The sequence below is a fragment of the Fundulus heteroclitus genome, chromosome 8 (assembly GCF_011125445.2).
Source record: "Fundulus heteroclitus isolate FHET01 chromosome 8, MU-UCD_Fhet_4.1, whole genome shotgun sequence".
Classification (NCBI taxonomy): Eukaryota; Metazoa; Chordata; class Actinopteri; order Cyprinodontiformes; family Fundulidae; genus Fundulus; species Fundulus heteroclitus.
In genome coordinates, this window is record NC_046368.1 from 30,082,014 (window position 1) to 30,089,237 (window position 7,224).

Genomic DNA, 7,224 nt, shown 5'->3' on the forward strand with positions numbered 1-7,224 from the left:
GTGAAGGGTTTGATTCGTGTGGAGTGGGCATGTCCAGATTAGGCACAGTAGGGGAGGAAGTGGATTTTTGTGGTTGTCCAAAGGTCAATGAAAACAGTGTGTGAAGGTCAGCACACGGGGAGGACTTACCAGATGGCACAACCTCTACTTAGAGTTTCAAAGAGAGGCTTTGCATGGTGCCAGGCAGTAGGTTGCAATCGTGGTGTTCTTGTGTGGTGTACAAATGTCACAGCTGCACAATGTTGGATCAGAGGTTATGTAAGGGCACCCATGCATGTCTGGTCCTATATGGTGATGCAAGGAGTGCGCTTGCCAGAAAATGGCACGTTGCTGCCTATCATGTCTGGTGACCTGCATTCACTTTCAGACTGGGATGGTTTAGAACAGGGGTTTTCATCCATTTCCATTTTCCAAGCCGCTTAATCCCTCATGGGGTCGCGGGGGATGCTGGTGTCTATCTCCAGCGTTCACCGGGCGAGAGGCAGGGTACACCCTGGACAGGTCGCCAGTCTGTCGCAGGGCAACACAGAGAGACAAACAGGACAAACAACCATTCACACCTAAGGACAATTTTGGAGAAGCCAATTAACCTAACAGAATTTGAAAACCCCTGCCCACAGGCAGGGGTTTTCAAATTCATTGAATGTGAGCCTCCCCTTGGAATAGGTAAAGATAACCATGCCCCCCCCCAACCACAAACCTACCCCACACAGGTCCCTGCAGTAAATGCATCTTTCTTTTGTGTTCCTGGAATGCTGTGTTTCAAAAACAACTGACAGCCTAGTACATGTTTTTTTAATTATATTTCTTTTAACAAAGTACATTCATAAAAAAGGTCTATTCATAAAATATCCATCCAAATATTTCCATTTTACATGCTACTTTTACTGAAACATCACGGACAGAGGGCTTAGTTTTAAAATTGAACTGTTATTAGAGCAAATTCATAAACGATTGTTTTCAACAGCAGACAAACTGAAATAAACAGACGGCAATGTCAAACTGAACTCACGTCAACAAGAGACGTCAACTGAAATGATAATAATAAAAAACGAAAACGTGAATTTAACAGACGTCAGCATATTCGATATTCCGATTTACTTTTTAGCCTAATTATACACAATTTATACATATTGCTATTTCAACAAACAAGCATTTTATTAGATGTTATCTCTTATCTGATGTATTTCTGATGTTTGGCACTTTGTTTTACCTTTTGTTAAAGTGCTCTTTAAATAATGATGACAATGATGATGATTATGATCAGAATATATTTTTGCATCACCTCCCAGAGGCTGGAAAGAAAAGAGACAAAAATGTTTTCACACCTCACTTAATGACTCTTAGTAACTCTAATATTTTAGTGTAACTATTTGACTAAATATTTTAGGCTAAATATTAACTTTTTATTTGTTTCTTTTTTTTCTTCAATCCCATGGTTATGTTTAGTGATTTCTGCCAAAGGCTGCAGGATTTTGATTTAATCCATCTGAATGCAGTATTTGCAAGCCATACTGTGATTGGATGGAAAAAAAAAACTGTTTGTGATTGGACGGTGGAGTGGACAGTTTTTGAAGTCGCGAGCGCAGAAACAGCCGAGCGAGCGCACGGCACAGCTGGTGTTGAGCGTGGAATGAGCAGGTGCGCGCAAGCAAAGTCATAAGCGAGCAGAGATGGAACTGAGCGTGATGGAACTCTGGTTTGAGAAGAGTTTTTCAGAGTTGAGTGCGCGCCAGACCGGTTTTGAGCGTTGAGAGTTGTCTCACTGTGCGCTTGGATTAATTCCTGCGTGCTCAAACAGAAGTTGAGCGCCAGCGCTGTCTTCTTCTATCTTATTCTCTGTCTTCTTGCGCCTCCCCTGTGACTTTTTGGCGCCCTCCAGGGGAGGTGCGCCTCACCTATTGAAAACCACTGGTTTAGAAAATGCAGCTCCTCTGTCGCGCATTGGCGCCAAAGCTCAATTCGTACCTACTGCTGCTCTTCACACGGACCCGACTACATCCTAATCAGATTCTACTCCTTCGTGTTTAACTGTCAGTGAGTTAAACAATGAATGGTATTTATTATTGACATCGCTAAGGCTAGTGCAATGTGTTGAAGTTGTAAGGCCCAGCCTATAGTTGGATGGGCATTATTATTAATGGTGAATTTATAACAATGTGACCTAATTACTTAAAAAAATCAAAACAAATTCCTAATTGTATGAATAATTATTACCTGCACTGTGAATTTTGTGTCTGCAGAGATGGAATATCTTCATGTTGAATGTTGTCAGTGCATTTACTTGTTTCCTAATCTCACCGTATTTTTGGCAGGAAAATTATAAATTTCTTTAAAGAAAATCTATTACTTGAAAACTTTTTACATTTTATTTTCCCCACAGGCTTCAACAGCCCTGTTAGACTGTATGTGTATTTTACATGTGATGACATGCTTAAAAATAAATCACGAATATTTTCATTTTGGGAGGTTGTTTGGGGAATAAATAATTGTAAAATGAACCTGTTTAATGGTTTTTCACATTGCATTCATTAGTCTTATTGTTGTAATAACTGACGGATTAAGCTAATAACTCCGATTGTCTCTTCTTTATGAAGCCTAAGAGGTGACTGCCATTTTTGACATCAAGTGATAATTTTGAAAGACGAAAATTAGATTGGCAAGAACTTGAGTTCATTTGACAAGGGCCATACGGTGATGGCAAGGCAGTCTCCAAAAGTCCAGCGTCAGTGGACTTTCCTGGACTGTAGTGGTTAATATTTACAAAACCGCTCCATGGAAGGAACAATGTTGAACCGGCAACAGGGTGATGATGGGAGGCTAACGCTCACTGGCGCGTTTTGAGAATGAAGGCCCAGCCTTTTGGTTCCAAACATTCATGCTACTGTTACTCAGGTTACCGAAGATGCCAACCTTGTGATAGAAGGTTTCATACTACACAGTGCATTGCAGTTTCTTGTCTATGGGACTGCATGTCACGATTTGTCTTCGCTGAGCTCATAAACACACACGGAGCTAAAATTGACAGTTTATTGAAAAGGTTGATGGAGTGGTAGATGATGAAACCAGAGAGGCAGAACTGAACTGGAACAAGGTGTAGATGAGAGCAGGAGCTGACGGTCCGGACGGTCCGGAGAGGGAGAGAATTCTGGCTGGAGTTGAGTGGAGACAGGGATACACAGGCGGAACCACCAGCACGGCAGAAAGGGTTCTTGTAGGTCAGAGCCACAACAGGATTAGCAGCTAGGCTGGAAAAATACTTGCAAGCCAGAACCACAGCAGGATTAGCGACCAGGCAGGGTAAGTACTTGTAGGCCAGAATGACAACAGGATAGCAGCTCCACTTGAAGTCCAGAGGTGAGACAGGTTAAATCCAGCAGTTGGCAGAGACCAACAAAGTAAAACTGAGGCAGGAGCAAACCAGGCAGACAGGCGAGGAGTAAGTCTAGTCTGATGACGAACCGGCAGAGAAGTGAAAGCAGAGGGAGGCTTAAGTAGGGAGGCTGGCAGGTGAAGTGAGTCTGAGTGATTAATGACCAACAGGTGTGACTGACTGCAGAGGGAGTGAAGGGAAAGCTGAGTGAGGGGGAGGAGGAGCTGAAAACTAACAGAAAATAAAGTCAAATCATAACTAAACCCTAACAAGGAGGAAGAACTGAAAACTAATAGTAAACAAAAGCCAAGTCAAAACCAAATCCTGACACTGCATAGTTGCAGACCTTTTTGGGTGCTTAAGCTGTCCCCTCTTCACTGCTGAAAGTGGCAATCACCAGTAACCTGACGCCGCCAGATAGATTTGCTTCGCATATCCATCTGGAAACCTTCCGTTGAAGTATTTTGGGAAGGGGCGAAAATACTGGTTAGCTGATTGGCCTATGTTGGTGATAGACGGGCCAAATAAACCAATCAGATCAACGCAGCATATGATGTACTCGTCAACATGCTTCGTCGTCGCTCTGTTACGAGCGACGACGAAAACACAACCACAAGCCAAGCTACTCTTGCTGCTGCAGGTAAAGGCTTGTTAGCTCAGCAAAGAAATACCCTGTAATTCCGATAAAACTTGCTCGATAGCCACGCTAACGCTAGTTTCATCGGCTGAAGCCGCCATGTTCTTTAGACTGAACTGTCGCGCTTCTCGTTGCGTCACACCTCAACCCGCCTCAAAGCCAACGCTGATTGGACGTTCGTTTGGTGAACGGCTCCAAATTTTCTTTAACGGAGAGTAGCCAGACTGATCTGCGAGTGAAACCTTGAAAGCTCGCGAGATCAGGATGGTCTCACGAGGCTAAATCACCAGTGCTTGAGTATCAGAACTTCACCATGGAAGAATGTGCTCTGATTTGATGAGTCATGTCTTCTTTGACATCAGATAAATCGTTAGGCGAACCAGAAAAACAATAGGGAGAGGTCAAGTCAATGGATGCGGTATTTCTTTGGGAAATCGGGATACTGGCATCCATCTTTGACACGCGTCACCTGACTATATAAATACACATACCGAAGCAGTCCTGTGTATACAATCGTCCTTTTATGAAAATGGTATTCCCAGACAAATGTGACCTCTAAATTAGCTCGTGTAAACCACCATACAGCTAAAACAAGTGTAGGAATTATGTGGTGAGTTTCAGCACTTGATGTGGCCTCCAGATTTCAGTCTAATCAAGCATCTCTGGGATGTGCAATCCAGAACACTGGCCCCTGGAGGCCCCTCCACATAACAGGCAATTTATGACTCAGCTACTTTATTGTTGTACAAGCGGTTGCAGACGTTTAATATATCTTTTCCATGACTGCACGCAAAAACAGCTGTAGATTTTTGGTTGTACTCCTGGAGAATTATAGAAGGCTTGTATTGCAACTCCAGCCCCTAAGAACTACTATCTAATGGCTGCACTCCCTATTCAGCATGTCCTTCAGCTCTGCAGAGCGCTGGTAAGGAGACATCCAGGTGTGTGATGGCTGCATTTACAGCCACACAGATGTGGTAAAAATACCATTTATGTAATTTAGTTTCTTTTTCATATAGGGCTTCATTATTTGGAATTTATTTATCACCATAACACTGTATTTCAAAATTAGTGTGCACATTTTGCTTTACCCCGTTTTTGTTATGACTGTTTGAGTTTTTCAGTTGCTCTAGTCCCTTGGCTGAGGAACCAGCAGGTGGCCAAGGGGCTGAGCTGATTTGGACCATACCAAATCAGTCTATGGGGGGAAATGAGGGTTTTGCTTCATTTGGTGTAGTTAGGTTTGTGTATGTTTTACCCCATGTGTTTCTTTTGTGGACTGCTCAGCCACTATTTAAGTTCCTCTTTGTTCCATTGAGGCAGGTCAGTTTGTTCGAGTTAGTTTTGTTATTAGTTATTTTGATTAGTTTTGTTCCTTTGACCTTTTTTCTGGATCCATTTTTGTACATTTTATCCTTTTTAGGTTTAATAAAAGAACCCTGTTTTGAAAATATACCTGTGCCTGACTGTCCTTGCTGCTCGGTCCATCACAAGGTGTGTTGAAAAAACGGCCAAAAGTTGCTAAGTAGTAGCTCTCAAGAACTGATGTTGAACACTCCTGTTTTGTCTTACATAGTTTCTTTCACAGGGTGGGTAAAAAAAGTAATTTTCTAATCCCACAGAGGGGACATTTGTCTCTGTGTTTAACCCATCCCTCAGGGAGCAATGTGCTGCCGACACTTAAGTGGCACACGGGGAGCAATCTGTGGTCATGGCCTTTGCTCAGGGGCCCAGTGACAGACTGAGTTTCAAATCGCCAACCTTTGGAGCCTCTCCAAGACACAAATACCTGGCTCTCTAACCATTAGACCAAAACTTCCAGACCAAAGACATTTGATGGAATTGTGGTAATTTTAACAATATTGATTTAAAAAACAACAAAGTGCAAAGTGTGTAAAAATAATTAGAAAAGCAGTTATTTGAGAGTAGAACGTCTCGACACACTTGTATCCATCCGTAACTGGAACCGTCTGCTTTTGTCAGGAGACAGGCCCAAGGTGGGGTGAAACAAATGATGGATGTGTTTAAAGCACCTTATGTCTAATATTAAGTATAGTAGAGGATCTATGAAGCTGTGGGCCTGTTCAATCAATCATTCCTTCAATCATTTATACCTGCTGAACCCCCGCAGGGCTGCAGGCAGTGGCAGAGCCAGGTTAATTTCACTGGGGTGCTCAGACCGAGACTATTACTCACACAGGAGTGGCACAGAAACAGATTTTTTCTCCTTATGACATCCAATTGTGTTTTTTATTAACTCACTAATGTACTAGGAACGGAATTAAGGAATGACTGCCAGAGGGACCCACATTTGTCACAATACTAATTAAAATGTATTTTATTGGAACTTTATGTGTAGCCCAACATGGTGTTCAACATTTTGTACAAAGATAATCTGAAATGTTCATACTGTATTAATTGAGTCCAACTGAGTCAGAAAAATTGCCATTCACTGCAGTTACAGCTCCAGGTCTTTTTGGATATGTGCCTACCAGCTTTGCATTCGGGAAATGGACATTTCTGCTTTCTCTTCTTTACAAAATAGCTCAAATTCAATTATAGTAGATTGGGTTCATCTGTGTACATCAATTCTCAAGACTTACCATAGAACCTCAAATATGTTTATGTCTGGACTTTGACTGGACTATTCCGATACATGTTTCTGGTTTGATCTAAACCACTCCAGTGTAGTGCTGGCTGTGTGTTTTAGATCGTTATCTTGCAAGGTTTAACCTCAACCTCCATGTTTTTGCTGTGTTTTACGTTTCTGTCGAAAATAAAAATAAATTCAGGGTTTGGAAGCCCAAAGTGCCTGCAGGTATATATGACCTTTATTTAACTAGGTAAAGCCTCATTCAGATTAAAAATCTATCTTCTAAGAAGGACCTGGCAAGGTGTAACAATAACAGGTTCTTTGCACTAAAAATATTCAATCCTAGCACCAATAAACCAATAATACAACTTAGTTTGCAATTTGAGAACCTTTGAAACACCTAAAACGTTTGCCATGTCTTGTCTTTCCAGTAATTTGAGCCCAAGGGGAGATCAAAAGATCATTGCATGGTTCTCATCAAAAAAGTTGCCATGTAGCACAAAAGTGATATTTAGTCTAAAGGTCGACACAAAAACAGACAGAACCAACTGCGTATTAAGTCTGGAGAAGCAAAGGCTGTGTGTTTGTGTGAGGTGTGCCAAACAACAACAGGACAATGAA